We start from the raw sequence: 16,955 nt of genomic DNA, 5'->3' as shown, positions 1-16,955 counted from the left end.
GGCTTCGGGAGACAGCTGGGAAGCCACGCGGGTGTTTTAAAAGGTCGCAGCCGGCCTGGGGGGCTTCCCAGCAACCTCCCAAACTGAACCCGGGGTTCAGCAAAATTTTGCCTCTTCTTACGAACTTTGTTCGAGTTACGAACCGGTGTTCAGGAGGCTTCTGGGAAGCCCCGCCGCCCGGCTGTCACCTTTTAAAACAGCCGCGCGGCTTCCCAGCAGTCTCCGAACGCCGGTTCGTAACTCGAAAAAAGTTCGTAAGAAGAGGCAAAATTTTTCTGAACCCCGGGTTCGTATCACGAGTTGTTCGTAAGACGAGGGGTTCGTATCTTGAGGTACCACTGTATTTAGAAAAGATAACAACATTTTAGGGAAATTATTAATAACAAATCAAGGAAAATTGATTGGGAAAGTATATAAATATCTAATCAATTGCAATTGTAGGTTGGATATTAAAAGATAATATGATTAGTTGGTGTGGAAACTTAGGTAAAGAAATAGATTTAAATACATGGGAAAAGGTTTGGACATATAATTGGAAAATAACTAAGTCAGTTTCCTTTAAAGAAAACCAAATTAAGATGTTTTACATATGGCATTTACCACCTAATAGAATTTCAAAAATGTTCCCAAGTAAATCACCTAATTGTTGGAAGTGCAAAACAGAAATAGGCACTTATTATCATACATGGTGGACTTGCTCAAAAGCAAAGAGCTATTGGAACATGGTAGAAAGATGGTTAAGGGAAATAACTCAGAAAGAAATCAAGAAAACTCCAGAATTTTTTTTATTAGGTATCTCAAATAATAAATATAAAAAAGAAATATATTACTTAATAATTCATATATTAGTAGCTGCTATGATAGATTTTGCATAAAGATGGAAAGAAATGGAGACACCGAAAGAAGAAGAAGAAGTACATAGGAAAATTATAGAATGTGCAGAGCTTGATATGATGACGAGGCGGTTAAATCTATGGAGGCAGTTATTAAATAAATAAATAAATAACCAAGAAGAATCGGAATCTTATAATATTTGGCAGAAGATATATATCTGGTGGGATTAAAAAAAATGTATAAGGATGTTGAAATATTAAGTCAAGAAGTTAAATGTTTAATGAATTAACTATTTTAGAAAATAGAGATATTTCAATATATCACTAGATTTGTTTTCAAATAGCAAATTGTAATAGGTATTTTCTATAATTCTCTGAATTGATCTAAATAATAACAAGTTTTCCTTTTGTACAATGAAAACATCTATGTTGAGCGGAGCAAATGTAGCTCACTTTTTATGTTATGTGTTGTGTTAGTAATGTTTGTCTTTTGAAAAATAATAAAAAAAAATTTTTTAAAAAGAACTTTAGAATAAGTATCTGTATCACTGAATATATTATCACATCTAGTTAATAATATGATAATAATAATATTACTACAGTCTACTGGCTCGCCTAGACTAATTCTTCCACTTAATTGTGGGGTGGGTGGGGACTTTAGTTAGAAAAGTTCTAATAGACCAACTCCTGGATCTTAAAATGTAATATCAAGAAAATGTTTACAAATTATAGGTTCCTAAATTTTAGAAATTAAGTATTTCCATTCTATTATTAAAGTTGTGGCTAAATCCTTCCATACTTTTAGCAACTCAAATGGAAGCTTGCTTAAAACAAGATGTTCATAATCTTTGGCCTAGCATTCATCATGTATCAACCCCTACCAGCTTAAATTCTTGAGAGTTGTCATTCTTACATCTTCACTGCAATAGCAGAGGAAAGGTTTTTCCAATTCTCATTTAATGTTATTTTTCCACTGCTGATATTTTTACCCAGAGAGATGGATAAGAAGACAATAAAGTATTTTTTAAATTACAGTAGTCTTGATTATCCATCCTTCGGTCATCCGACATTCCAGATTATCCGACCCTGCTTGGGGGCATGGCTGTAGGCATTTCTGCATCCCCAGACACCCCTCCCCAAACATGGCAGCCATGGTGGGGAAGGTAATGTGCCCCCAAACATGCCCCCAAACATTGTAATGAAAATGAAGGCGGTCGTTATATCAATGGAATATAAACCTGCAATAAAACTTCAATGCATTTGCAATTCATAGTGATTGCAAGGCTTTTCTTAGACCCTCTGGATTATCTGACATTTTCGGCTATCTATCAGCCTGCCCATTTATGACAGATAACCAAGACTCTACTGTATAAGGAACTAGTTCTCTTGGAAAAGTTTTCTATAGTGAAAGCTCTCAAATAAATTTATTTAGCAGTAAGAATCAGTTCTGTGAACTTTGTCTTTTGTGATGGCGATAAGGGGGTACCGTTAGCTCGATTTGTAGGCGGCAGACCGATCGGCGGAACGGACAATCCCCTTCACGACTGAGTGCCTGTAAGCTAGGAGCAACATGGCGGCCTAGAGCGTACCCAGCTAGAGGTGGCTAAACGAAGGCTAGCAACGGCGACCGAGGTGGAGGAGCTGACCATTAACATACTGGAGTTGGATTGAACGTGAGATTTACGAATTTGGTTTTTTTTCTTTCCTCTTTCCATGGGGTAACGTCGCTTGAGTTTAAAATCGGATAGCGACGACAAGAGAAGGTGGAGGGAGGAATCGCCATCTTCCTCCTCCCGGCTGGCGGCGAGCGATTGTTTGAGTCATAATATTCATTGGAGAAATCTAATAACAACACTCAAAGCCTATAATACGTATTAAGAAGACCTGACGTCCCATGAGGAAACGCAAATCTCAAAAAGAGCTTTCTCTCTCTCTCTTTTCTTTTTTAATTCGGAAACTTGAATAGAGGACTTGACGGGACAGCGTGACTCATTTACTTCCTGTTTCTTCCCTGGCTTTCTGATCTCCGATTTGTTGCTGCGTCACACTTGAGCGAGTCTGGTGGATACTTCGATCCTTCTAATTTTCACCTTATTCTGTTCATGGGGGATTAAGTGACCGGAGGTGGCACTTTGGACCTATACCAGGAGGGGCGAGCCCCCGGAAGATCTATTCGCTCCAAGCGGCTGAAGACCATTCTAGAGACCCTCATTTAAAAGATTAAAAGACCGTCATCTCTGAGCTGACTTGGCTCTATTTACTGCCTTGATAGATCTGCGGGAAGGAGAGGAATCGATACATAAGATCCTTGCACAGCCCGGACAGACATTACGAACTGAATAACTTTACATAACCCCCGGAGATAGACGACAATTGGAGTTGCTTTAAACGAACATAACTTTCAAGCTATTTACCACTCTAATTAATAGCTTGCTACAACATCGAAGCCTAACCGGAACTTTTTTGATCTTGATTTGAAGAAACTAAGGAAGGTCTGACACACTGACCTATATATACAATCCCACTGAATTCGGAATTCGCTTTATTTACACCCATAATTAAAAATTCATGTATGTACTCCTAGTGATTATCAACTATACTATTTGATATTTAAACAATTTTAATAATTTATATATTATACTAACTAAATATAGGATTACTAGAATAATTTATTACAATAAGATATTAATTGATATTTGAAGTAGACCCAGAGACAGGGTTTTGAGCAATCGGTACTTTTATTCAGCTCAGAGAACAAGTGACAGCTCAGCAAGGTAAAGTGACAGTTCAGCGAGTACCGACTGGCTCTGCAGGGAGAAACCGCTTCTTTTATACTTTTGCGGTTCCCGCCAAAGCGAGAGCCGGCCGCGTCTGAGCCAATCAGGAGCGACTTCCTGCTTGGGCTCAGACAGCGCTGGAAAAGAGGAACAAACTATTTACAGCGTTACAAGGTAGCCATTCCAGGATACAACACCCCTCCCCTCATAGTTGGACTCATCCATCAAGAAAGCCACGTGACGAAGTCGTCCAATCGGTGAGGCCTTCGAGGCTCTCGCGCTGACCTGCGCAGTCCATTTTCTCCTTCGCCACTGACTGTGGAGGATGGCTCGCCGCTGCTCTCCCGGTGCGGCGGACTTGGCCTGGCGGGCCCAACGAAGGCCTCGGAGGACGAGGATGGCTCGGCGTCGCTGGATGGTTCCCCCTGGCCCGATAAGTCTCTTTGCGTGTTTCTTAGTTCGGGCAATGTACAAAAGTCTGTTGAAGGGGGAGAGTCCGAGTCAGCGGGTTGTTGCAATTGGTTTTCAGTTCGTTTCCGAATGTGGTCTATGTGTCGTTTCCACAAACGACCATCCTCCAGTTTAACAATATAAGTCTTGGGTGCGTTTTGCTTAACAATAATTCCCTTCATCCAGTTTACATTTCCATCAAAGCATTTTACATATACATTTTGACCCAAATACATTTCTCTTTCTGGTTTCATGCACATTTGGTTATTATTCACACAGAACCTTGGGTTTAACCTGTCTAATGGTGACCTCAACTTTCTCCCCATCAATAACTCTGCAGGGCTTACATGTGTGTGCGAGTTAGGGGTAATGTGCTGGGTTAATAAGAATTGGTCCAAGTTCTGTTGCACATCTCCAGGGCCTGACCTGTGCAATGCCTCCTTTGCCACCCTTACGTAACGTTCTGCCAACCCGTTAGCCCAGGGCGAGTAAGGCGAGATGAGGGCATGTCTGACCCCTAGGCCATCTAGGAATAATTCGAATTGCCTGGCTGTTAGTTGTGGTCCATTGTCAGACACTAATAGATCAGGGCAACCATGGGATGCAAACAGTCTGCTCAATACCTTGATAGTGGCACTTGTGGTTATGTTGTTCATTGCTATTATTTCCAACCATTTGGAGAAAGCATCAACCACTATTAGGAAGTACTGAGACCCCACTGGGCCAGCAAAATCAATGTGGATCCTAGACCAAGGGCCAGCAGGCTGTTCCCACTCAGCCGGAGTTGTTTTGGGGGGACTGGGCCTAGACTCTTGGCACGGGTCACACTTTGAAACCCAACTTTCAATATCAGCATCAAGCCCTGGCCACCATAAATGCCCCCTTGCTAGGCTCTTCATCCTGACAATCCCAGGATGGCCCACGTGTAACATTTTGAGTACCTTTTCCCTTAGGCGTTTGGGGATGATCACTCTATCCCCCCACAGCAAACAACCTTTTACATATGATAATTCAAGCCTTTTGTTCTTAAAATCACACAATTCAGGTTTAACAATATCATTTTGCCATCCCTTTAGAACACAGTTCACCACTTGTTTAAGGATTTGGTCTTGCTGCGTGTGTGCAGCTACCTCTTTTGCTGTGGTTAGTGGGTTTTCCTCGAGTTCTATCATTAGCACATCTGTGGCAGGAACAGGGTCTTCTACCAAGTCTGCTATGGGGCATCTGCTGAGGCCGTCTGCATGATTGATTTCCTTCCCCCCCTTGTGGGTGAGCTCATACTGATACCCTGAGAGGAAAAGGGCCCATCTGATTAGTCTTGGAGACATAAACGGTGGAGTGGGCTTGTTGGGGGCTAGCAGGCCTAGTAGGGGTTTGTGGTCAGTGACTAGCTCAAAGCTTCTCCCAAAAATGTAATTGTGAAACTTCTTTACCCCTGCCACTAATGCTAGAGCCTCCTTGTCTAACTGGCTATAATTCCTCTCTGTGCTGGTCATGGTTCTTGAAAAGAATGCTATTGGGGCCTCTGTCTTATTCGGTAGAACGTGAGCTAAGACTCCTCCTATGCCGTACGGCGAAGCGTCGCACGTGAGCCTAATGGGTAGTGAAGCACTATATTGGACTACTACACTTTTAGAAGTTATTAAATTTTTTATTTGAGAAAAAGCTTCACGTTCAGTTTTCCCCCATGTCCAGCGGGCTTCCTTCTGGAGTAAACGATGGAGAGGCTCTGCTACTGTTGCCTTCTGCTTTAAAAAAACGGAATAAAAATTAAGGAGGCCCAAAAATGCCTGCAACTCATTCTTATCTTGTGGCTCTGGGGCTTCTCTAATTGCTCTCAGCTTCTCTGTTGTGGGGTGGATACCTTCCTTATCTATTTTATACCCAAGGAATTCAACACTGTCAGTTCCCCAGACACATTTATCAGGCTTGATTCGTAACCCTTTGTCCTGTAGCCTCTTAAGTACTTCCCTTATTCTTTTGTTCACTTGTCCCTGGTTTTCCCCTGCAATTAAGATGTCATCAAAATATGGAATTGCCCCATTTACCCCTGACAATAGGCGTTCCATGATGCTCTGGAATATTCCTGGGGCTATGCTTACCCCAAACTGTAACCTCGTGCATTTGAAAGCCCCCCTGTGTGTTACAATCGTTTGGGCGTTTGCTGTTTGTTCATCGACCGGAAGCTGCTGGTAAGCCTGGGCCAGGTCGATCTTTGCGAACCTTTTTCCCTCCCCCAGGGAGTGTAAGAGTTGTTGCACGACCGGGATGGGGTAGGGGTGGTGTTGGAGTGCCTTATTCAAGGTTGATTTGTAATCAGCGCAAACTCTTAAAGAGCCATCTGGCTTCAATGGTGTCACTATGGGAGTTTCCCATGGCCCCTGTTCCACAGGGACCAAAATACCTTGACTAATGAGTTTGTCCAGCTGCATGTCCAGCTTGGGGAGAAGCGGAAGGGGAACCCTGCGAGGTTTCAGTCTGACCGGTGGGACCTTGGGGTCGATGGAGAAAGATATAGGGGGTCCCTTATACAATCCCAAGGTGGGGCTGAACACTTCAGGGAACTCTTTCACAAAGTTAGGCATATTATCACAGTTTACATTACACACACCCGAAATTTCGATCCCCAACGGTTCCATCCACGCTAGACCCAGCAGGGAGTGTTTGGCCCCCGTCACAATAAGCATGGGAAGGGTACATTTCACATTCTTAAAGGCAATAGGTACATTTGCTGTTCCCAGGACCGAGATTACCCCCCCTTGGAAGTCTCTGATCACCAATGAGGTTTGAGTTAAGTCAGCCTTAGACACATTAGGCATGTATAGTTTAAATTTTTCCCAGGGCATGATGGTATATCTCGAGCCCGTATCCAGCTCCATTGAGCAAGGCTGGTTATTTAGTAACAATGAGATAACAATTTTAGCCCCCTTTTTGGTTGCCGTGTTATTCACGGAAAATTTAGAGTTACCTCTATTGTAGTCGCGGTTAGCGCTTGAGTAGTTCCTTTGACCCGAGCTGCGGAACGGTCTCCTTTCTCGCGATTGGGGGGGTTGGTTTTGAGGTCGCTGGTATTGTTGTGTGGCAAACGTTTCTTCTGGTGCCGTTGCTCTGCATGCGATGGCGATGTGGCCTCTCCGGTTGCAACGGTGGCAAGTAGCGTCTCGGAAGGGGCATCGATGGCGCTGGTGATTTCCCCGGCAGCCCGCGCAGGGGGCTGGGTGAGTAGCTCTAGGATGTCTCGGCTGGTCTTGCAGGAGGAGGCAGTTGTCCCCGTTTCTAGTCGGCTGGCTGAGGTCGTCTGTTCCCTCGGCGCTGGGAGACTCGGCGTTGATTTTGGCAATGATTTCTCGCCTTCCGTGCTCCTTTAATTCTCTTGCCGCTGCGTCGGCTGCTTCCGCGGTTTGTGCTAATTTAATTACGGTTTGTAGCGTCGGCTCTTCTTCGGTGAGGAGTTTGTTTCTCACCGAGTTGCTCTTCATGCCGAAAACCAAGGCGTCGGTAAGGCGAGCTTCCGGGTCTTGAAACTTGCATTGAGCAAGTACCGTTCGAAGCCGCGTTGTGAATTGGCTGATTGACTCGGTTTCTCTCTGAGCCATCATGTGAAATTGATGCCGGTAAACCATGGCTGGTCTGGTTGGTTTAAAATGGCTCGCTAGTTTCTGTTGAAGGACGTCCCACGCTGTGGCTCTTGCTTGTTCTGGCTCGGTGAGAGTTTGGGCAAGTCTACGGATCTCTGCGCCGCAGTAGTTGAGAAAAATAGCCCGTCTGCGATCGGCTCCGGCGTCCTGCATTCCCGCCGCCTCGAGGAATATCTCGAAGGTGGCCATGTACTCGTCCCATGTCATTTTCTCGGAATCGAAGAGTTCTGGAGCCTGGCCGATCTGGATTTTGTCCATGTTGCACGCGAAGTTCTTCCGTTCGTTCGTCGCCAGTGAAGTAGACCCAGAGACAGGGTTTTGAGCAATCGGTACTTTTATTCAGCTCAGAGAACAAGTGACAGCTCAGCAAGGTAAAGTGACAGTTCAGCGAGTACCGACTGGCTCTGCAGGGAGAAACCGCTTCTTTTATACTTTTGCGGTTCCCGCCAAAGCGAGAGCCGGCCGCGTCTGAGCCAATCAGGAGCGACTTCCTGCTTGGGCTCAGACAGCGCTGGAAAAGAGGAACAAACTATTTACAGCGTTACAAGGTAGCCATTCCAGGATACAACAATATTTATACATTATTTAATTATATATAGTAACATACCTATTATATACTTACATATATTGACATATGAGCTAACTATTAACTAATTAGTAGAATAATAGGAAATTATAATTAAAAATCTACGTGTGTATCTCTACTGACCATTAAGGACTTCTGTATAATTCATATTCTAGTCATTTAAAGGATTATTAACATAATTTATTACAACAAGATACTTATTGATATTTATACACTATCTAATTATATATATTAACAGTCATTTACTATTTACCTGCATATATTAATTTACTAGTAAACTATTAATTTATCAGTAGTTTACCTGGATACTTCACTACATTGTTATTTAATATATTGTTACTATTATTACTATACTAAGAGACCTCCCCTTTAATTATTAGTTATTAGGATTTTCTAGCTTATTGACACTACTACTTTAAAAAATATTAGCCATTAGATTTACTATTGAATGTTAGAAATAAATTGTATTAATCTTGATTAGCTTGTATATACAATCTTGCCCTAACTATTTATTTAATTTAGCATGTTTCAAAGCTTCTAAGATTTTAAGGAATTTTGATTGAAGTACAAATACCTCTCTTTGACGGTTTACTATTTCTCAAATAATATAAGGAAATACCCCCATTGATATATTTATATTGTTATTACTATAAAATTTGATTGAATTTCGCAGTTGGGGGAAACTAACTACAAAACCCACAAGTATTGAATGTAACTGAAGCTAAGTTATTGCACTCCCTTCTAATAGCTTAACATATCTGTGTACAGTGCTATCTACACCTATTTGCTCTGCCTGATAAAAAACTACATTCACACCTTTCTTTCATCACTTACCTTTCTATTTCTATAGGCCAATTGATTTGAGGATCCTTAATATAAAGTATTTGAATTGCTATTTCTATATCTAAATACTTAACACACTAATTAAGCATTTTCTTCTTATCTAACTCTGGAACGGACTATTAGGGATCTATATAAGTGGGCCAGCGGGTGGAATATTGCTAAAATTACGAGTCTATCTAACCTGACTAGATTGGGATCTGGGAAGAGGTCAATTAATCAATCCACCTCAGCTATACCTAGCCCCTCTTCTCAGAGATCGCTGGATGATATGCTGCCCAGGGAAAGGTCTAATTCATACAAAGATCTTCAATCCATGTTGCTCCAAATGCAGGAGTTAATGCTTAAGAACCATGAAGATATTAAAAAAGAAATAGGTGAAGTGAGAAACGATACATCCGAGTTAAAAGAAAGGATGCAAAACATGGATAAAAGGCATGAGGCTTTTGAACAACAGATGTTAAAACAAGAACAAAAAATTCAGGATCTGGAAAATAGGATTGACCAGGATCATAAACAAATGGAAGATCTAACTGAAAAATTAGTCCATGCCAATAAAGAATTAGAAAACACTGTAATTCAACTGGAGAGCGAAAAAGCAAACCACTTCCTTAGATTTCAAAACCTCAGGGAGGAGAAGAGTGAGGATCTACCAGACATTATGGCCGACATTCTTTCAAAGGCGTTGGGCATTGAAAAAGACACAATGCTAAACGAAATAGACGAAGTCTACAGGATCAATACTAATTACGCCAGACGCTATAACCTCCCTAGGGAAGTTCACATCAAACTTGTAAAAAAATCAGTCAGAGACGAAATTCTTCATAGAGCACGGGAAGACCCCATAGACTACAAAGGGAGACAACTGGTTATTCTAAAACAAGTCCCGAAGCACGTCAGAGACTTACGTAGGCCATACACTTTCTTATCAGCTAAACTGACCAGGCACAACATTAACTTTAGATGGCTTGTCCCAGAGGGAATGCTTGTGACCTGGCAAGAGAGAAAGATTAAAATAGATTCGGTCGATAAAGCTGAGGAATTTTTTGAAAAACATTTTACTAATGATCGGACAACCGAAATAACAAACAATAAAGAAATTAGGAATACTACACCAATTAGTGAACAGCTAGTGGATCAGATTCCAAATAGATCGGAAGAAACACTGGCCACCGATAATATAAATACGGGAAATAATGGCTATGCAGGCTTACCAAAAGAGACTAGAAGTACTAGGGCAACTAGACCAAAGTACAGATAACCAAAATTTAGCACAAAACTCGTCTAACAGGGGAATTGAGCTATACTCAATTAACATAAATGGACTGAACGCGCCAAAAAAAAGAAATCAATTTTTAAATAAAATTGCTAAATTAAACTTAGATATTATTGCAATGCAAGAAGTGCATATTAAAAACAAATTTGAACATCTTCTTAATAGAAATAAACTTGGGAACCTGTTTACATCTTTAGCCTCCAAAAAAAAGAGAGGTGTAATCTGTTATATTAATCCCAACATTCAAGCTAAATTGAAATATAAAGATAGAGTAGGTACAGTTTTGATATTAGAATTACAAAAAGAATTAGAAACAATAACCTTAATTAATATTTACGCCCCGAATGAAGGCCAAGAAAGATTTTATAAAAAATTACTTAATACCATAAAAGAATATGCTACGGACAATATTTGCTTATTGGGGGATTTTAACGGAATAATCGACAAGGAACTGGACTATAATAACGATAAAAAGAATAAGCAAAAGAAAAAAATATTACCCAAAGCCTTTTTTGACTTAATTAAAGAACTAAAACTTAAAGACAGTTGGAGAGACAGAAATCCTAATCTCAAAAAATTCACTTTCTATTCAGATAGGCACCAATCTTGGTCAAGACTGGATATGGTCTGGACCACAATAGAACTTAATACCAAATTTCAATCGGTAGAGATAGAACCTAATCTTATTTCAGATCACAATGCGCTAAAAGTAATATGGAAAGGAACCAAACAATGTCCTAGATGGACGCTTCAAAAATCTATACTTAACCAGGAAAGTTTTAAACAGAAGCTCCAAACAGAAATGAAATTTTTCTTTCTAGAAAACATTAAAGAACACACTAGCCTTCAAAATGTATGGGATACAGCCAAAGCCGTAACCAGAGGAATAGCTATTTCGTATATGGCCAAAGAACACAAACTAAAAAAACAGAAATCGATTAAACTAGAAGAATATAGATCTCTAGAAGAAAACTTACAAAAATATCCCCCAAAAAAAGAACTTAAACAAAAAATGTCACAAATAAAACATGAGTTAAATTTAATAGATCAACAAAACCTAGCACAACAAATTAAAAGTTGCAGTCAATATAACTTTGAAAATGCCAACAAACCTAGCAAATGGTTAGCTAATAAACTCAAAAAACAAAAAGAAAAGAAACTCATAAACTGTCTTAAGACAACAAATGGGGAAATATGCCATGACTTGGAAAGGAAAAAACAGATTGCTAGTGAATTTTACAGTAAGCTCTATGATAACCCTGAAAATATAACTAACATTGAACACGATAAAAAAATACAAGAAATTTTAGAACAGGCTAACCTCCCTAAAGTACCCCAGGAAATGATTGATACAATAAATAAGCCAATTACTGACATAGAATTAAAAGAAGCAATCAAAGGGCAGAAAAATAACAAAGCCCCGGGCCCTGACGGCCTCCCACCTGAATTCTATAAAGACCTCCCCAAAGAAATGGAAAAGGCCCTGCTAGAAACTTTAAACGAAGCTTTAGATAGAGGCATAATTCCAACATCCTGGACAGAAGCAAACCTAGCGCTAATATTAAAAAAAGATACGGACCCTACAGACATAGCTAATTACCGCCCTATCTCTCTTCTAAATGCTGATTATAAAATTTTCAGCTCCATCCTAGCTAGCAGAATTAAAGGATTCCTAAACCAATTCATACATTCGGATCAAAATGGCTTCCTCCCCGGGAGACAGTTAAAGAATAATATCAGAATAGTATTGGACACCCTGGAATACTACGAAGCCCATAGTGAAAAACAAGTGGCATTAATATTTCTCGACACTCAGAAGGCTTTTGATAACGTGTCCTGGAAATTTATATTTAAACAACTTGAATATATGGAATTTGGCCCTAAATTTATAAACGCAATAAAAGCCATCTATACAGACCAATCAGCATATATCATCCTTAATGGAGATATATCGACAAAAAATTCCCTTCACAAAGGAACGAGACAAGGGTGTCCATTGTCCCTACTACTGTTTATCCTAACATTAGAAGTTCTAACCAGAATCATTAGAAAAAAGGAGGATATAAAAGGGCTAAAATGTAAAAACGAAACTTATAAGCTACAAGCCTTCGCGGACGACCTGGTATTTATTATTGAAGAACCTTTAGTATCAGGACCCAAACTACCTGCTGTCCTAGAATAATATGGCACAGCAGCAGGTCTTAAAATAAATAAAACTAAAACTCAAATCTTAACCAAAAATATGAGAGAACCGCAGAAAGCTATTTTAACAGCCAAACTTGATATCCAAATAGTTAAAAAAATCAAATATCTAGGCATTAATTTGACAAATAAAGTGTCCAGTTTAAAAGAAAACAATTACAATAAACTAATAGATAAAATACAACTTGACTTGTTGAAATGGAAAAACTTACAACTCTCCTTACTTGGGAGGATTGCGGCTATAAAACTTAGCATCTTGCCCAAAATATTGTTTCTATTCCAAACAATCCCAATTCAATTGAAACAGGAATTCTTTACAAAATTGAACAAAATTACTAGTAACTTCATTTGGCAGAACAAGCGTCCTCGAATTCGCTTAAAATACCTACAGGATAGAAAAGATGAAGGAAGCCTGGCACTCCCAATTTGGAAAGACTATTATATTGCCGCATCACTAACTTGGATGAGAGAATGGATGAGCCTATCTAACACCAGACTACTTAGCTTAGAAGGTCACGACCTCCACTTAGGATGGCACTACTATCTTTGGGATGAGAAGCCGAGGACCCATAAATATTTTACCAACCATCTGATTAGGAAATCTTTAATACTTACCTGGAAAAAAATTAAGTTTAAACTTTACAAAGGAATCCCTACATGGTATGCCCCATTAGAAGCATATGTGCATCCTAACTTCCATAAAAAAAACAATATAATAAGGTACAAGGATATATTAAATTCCAATGGGGAAATTAGATCAAGAATAGAATTGGAAAATTTCGGTCAAAAAATGGAGTGGTGGGAATACTTACAGATACAAACTAAATTTAACAAGGACAAAAGTAACCCTGGAATAATCAAAAATGCCCCGTTAGACAAACTATGTACAGAAACCCAAGAACAATTAATTTAAAAATTCTATTGCTACCTAAACTATAGCGAATTGGATAATATTAACACAAAAATCAATGTAAAACAATGGAATATGGATTTTAAAAAAGAAATTAAAGAAGAGGAGTGGCAAACACTCTGGAGCAGAAATTATAAATTGACTATTGCCACGTCCTACAAAGAGAATTTAGTTAAAATGTTTTACAGGTGGCATATTACCCCGATTAAACTAACAAAACTAAATAATAAACTTTCACCTTATTGTTGGAAATGTCACCAAGAAATAGGCACCTATTTCCATTTATGGTGGCAATGCACAAAAGCTAAAATCTATTGGAATAAAATTGGAACTTGGATTGACGAAATACTTAATCTGACAATAGAAAAAAACCCTGAATGTTTTCTTTTGGGCATCATTAGACAAAAATTACCTAAATCCCAAATACATCTAATTGTCCACTTAACAACAGCAGCCAGACTAACCTTTGCGCAGTGGTGGAAGAATGAGGAGATACCTCCGAATGATGCAATAATAAAAAAATTACATACTGCGCAGAGATGACGAAATTAACTATATTAGTAAGAAACTAAACTATGGATACATTTAATAACTGTTGGGATCCTTTTTATAATTGGATAGGAAAAAAGAGTGAGAATAACACGCCATAAGAATGTTATGTTAGATATAAACACGACCAGTTACAAATCTGGTATATAGCTATTTTATATATAATATAATATTAAGAGACTTTATATATATACTGACAGTATCTTTACTATTACTTTCTAAAATCTCTATAACTTGATTAACTCAACACCTGCACTAACCAATCTAGATAAATAAACCGAACTATGGTAACAAGCTAATGAAATAGGAAACAGTTCTCGTTCTCAGTACAGCTCCCCCGGACATTCGCCAACCTTTTACCCTTTCTATCTTTTCTATCTTCTATGTTCTTTCTATCTTTTTCCCTCTTTCTCTCTACCCTCTCCCTATCTACTCCCTCCCCTCCCCTTTTCTAACTTTCAATTTGTACCCTGTTAATCGATATGCCATTCGATCGTTCTCGATTGTTACGATCATTGTTTTATGTTTTGTATATTATGTCATATTTTGTATTATTTGTATAATAAAAATTTAATTAAAAAAAAGAAAAGAAAAGTTTTCTATAGTGAAAGCTCTCAAATAAATTTATTTAGCAGTGAGAATCAGTTCTGTGAACTTTGTCTTTTGTGATGAGCTAAATTCTTTCAATACAGACACAGTGCTTCCCATAGTTGTACCTCAAGAAAATTAAACTAGTTAAGACTAATTTGGATTTCCTCTTAACTCAGAGCTTAAAACCATTCCCTATACACTCTAGTCCAGTTTCCAAACTGGAACACATGCATGCAGACAGTTGGAAATCCGGAGACCTGCTGCCAGCCACCTGATCTTTGGGTTTCCAGCACATTCATAAGTGCTGTCCAGCTAATCTTCATGCGTGCTGGAGCGCCAGAAACCTGAAGACAGGTGGCTGGCATACACATGTGCACTGGCCAGCTGGTCTTCACATTTTCAGCACTCCACCATGAAGACCAGATGGCTAGCGTGCATGCACATATCAGAAATGAGAAGAGTAGCTGGCAATGGCGTGTGTGCCCAGAGAGGGCTCTGCATGCCACCACTGCCCTAGCCAATAAGAAATTTACTTAGCCTTTTGCTCAGCTTATAGTCCTGCTGAACTGCTTAACCATAAATTATAGCTTAGATTTAAGATGTTTGTTCTAGAAAACAGGCAGCTGACAAAAATACAAAAGCTAACATCTGTGATTACTGTTGTAATAGTGAAATCATTATTAATCTGAGAGACACAGTTGTTAGTCCAAACTCAGTCTGACAACTTCATAACTAAACAGGGTTTCATTCTTGGCCTGTCTTGTCCAATTGTCTAACTACTGCACTAGGCCTATGGCATGCAACTGACTCCTTCTGGTATCTTGAATTTCCTCTTCAATCAGCCACAGTTAACACAAGTAATACCAGGGGATTGTTAATATTGTAGCCTCAAATATCTGCTAAATACTATACAGTACTGCCTATCCTTGAAGTACATTAGTTCTGGTCCCTTCTATCTTAATGTCTCTGACCTGCCTTTTCCTCTTCTTAAATCCTCAGCTTGCATTTACAGCTCCTTCAGCACAATTGCTTGTAATTTTGAGTCATTTAGTAGATAATCCACCACTACTTGTGCAGTGCATAGGAAGTATCCCACCAAATTCAAGCATCATTCCATGATTGTGTGACTATTATCTCATGCTAGGAATTAAAGTTAAAAACTGGTTCTGCCACTGAAATTGATACTGCTAGGGAGATCCCTTCTATCTCCTTGAACTGCTACGGAATTTGACTTCCTATGTTATTATCAGCAATAAGTCTGCTTCACAATGCTGGTTCCTAATCACACATCTTGCTATTTCCTGCATCTGACAGTAGTTTCAACCCAATACATTTTCCGAGGTCAAAGTCTGGCACATACTTTTAAGCATTGCTCTTATCTACACTCCACCTTTTGATCAAAACTCACAAGATTTTAAAGCACTGCAACTTGTTAGCCTCTGATGTCAGGTGAAGACGCTCAGAACTATTCAAGGATCTGCATAAAAGAGCTTAACAGTGCCGAAGAGCACTGATCTCTCATTTTTCGGGTTGCATTTGGGCTGTTTGTAAGATGTTTAATGCAGCCCTCGTTGCCTCGCCTCGCCTAACCAGCAGCGCAACTACAATGAAGCGAAAGTTATTTGAGTCCTAACCCACGCTCTTTGCCAGGCCTCAGGTCCAAATTCCTATGTCTCCGCAACCCCAAGGGCCTTTTTCCTGTTTCCCGTTTTCATACGTTCTGTACACTCCCAATCCCACCAACCTCGGGGCTCACTTCAAGCATACCTGCATGCCCATACACAGGGCTGGCGAAAGAAAAAAAAGCTGAGGCGAGGATCGGAGCCTATCTATCGGGCTTCCTGCGGGCGCGGGGAGAACTTGAGCGTCAAAGGAGGGGAAACTCCACGCCCTGCCTTTCCTTACTCGAAATCCCCGCCCCCGAGATCCCTGCCAGGACAGCTCTTCGAGTCCTACTAATTGGCGTGGGTCAGCCGCACCGTGCCCTCTGCAGGAGTAGAAGGAAGCTAGTAAAGGTCCTCGCACCCGAAATTTTATGAATTTCACTTCATAGTATATTATTGTTCTTAAAACTAGCAATGCTGCCTAAAAAAACCCATAGCCTTTGTGGGTCTGGAAACGAAGACAATAATCAAGGATCATCCTATAGCTTAAGGTATCTTCCAGTTATTGTCACATTAACTATATAGGGGTGTCAAACTTGCATCATCACAGAGTCATCACGTGACCTATCATGACTTTTCCCCTTCACTAAACCTGGCTTGGGCATGGCTAGCATGTGTCGCATGTGGCCTATAGGCAGT

At 39.9% G+C, this 16,955-nt stretch overlaps 2 protein-coding genes across 15 annotated transcripts in view; one reads left to right on the top strand and one right to left on the bottom strand.

Moving 5' to 3' along the window:
- RPL14 (ribosomal protein L14) overlaps positions 1-16,955 on the top strand; it is a 91,082-nt gene that overhangs the window by 32,242 nt on the left and 41,885 nt on the right. The gene's annotated exons all lie outside the window — the stretch shown is intronic.
- The window catches only part of NOD1 (nucleotide binding oligomerization domain containing 1), a 217,983-nt gene that overhangs the window by 171,180 nt on the left and 29,848 nt on the right, over positions 1-16,955 (bottom strand). For 5 of the 13 annotated variants that reach the window (XR_011556771.1, XM_070726917.1, XM_070726923.1 and 2 more), the window contains exon 1: positions 16,420-16,545. The exons of 4 other annotated variants lie outside the window; for them this stretch is intronic. The gene's annotated coding sequence lies outside the window, so the exon portion shown is untranslated. Of the gene's footprint in view, positions 1-7,028; positions 7,192-16,419; positions 16,555-16,955 lie in introns of those variants that run through there. 4 more of the 13 variants (XM_070726924.1, XM_070726926.1, XM_070726921.1 and 1 more) reach the window with 4 other exon arrangements.

The sequence above is a fragment of the Erythrolamprus reginae genome, chromosome Z, assembly GCF_031021105.1.
Source record: "Erythrolamprus reginae isolate rEryReg1 chromosome Z, rEryReg1.hap1, whole genome shotgun sequence".
Lineage (NCBI taxonomy): Eukaryota > Metazoa > Chordata > Lepidosauria > Squamata > Dipsadidae > Erythrolamprus > Erythrolamprus reginae.
This window is presented reverse-complemented; position numbering and strand designations above follow the sequence as displayed.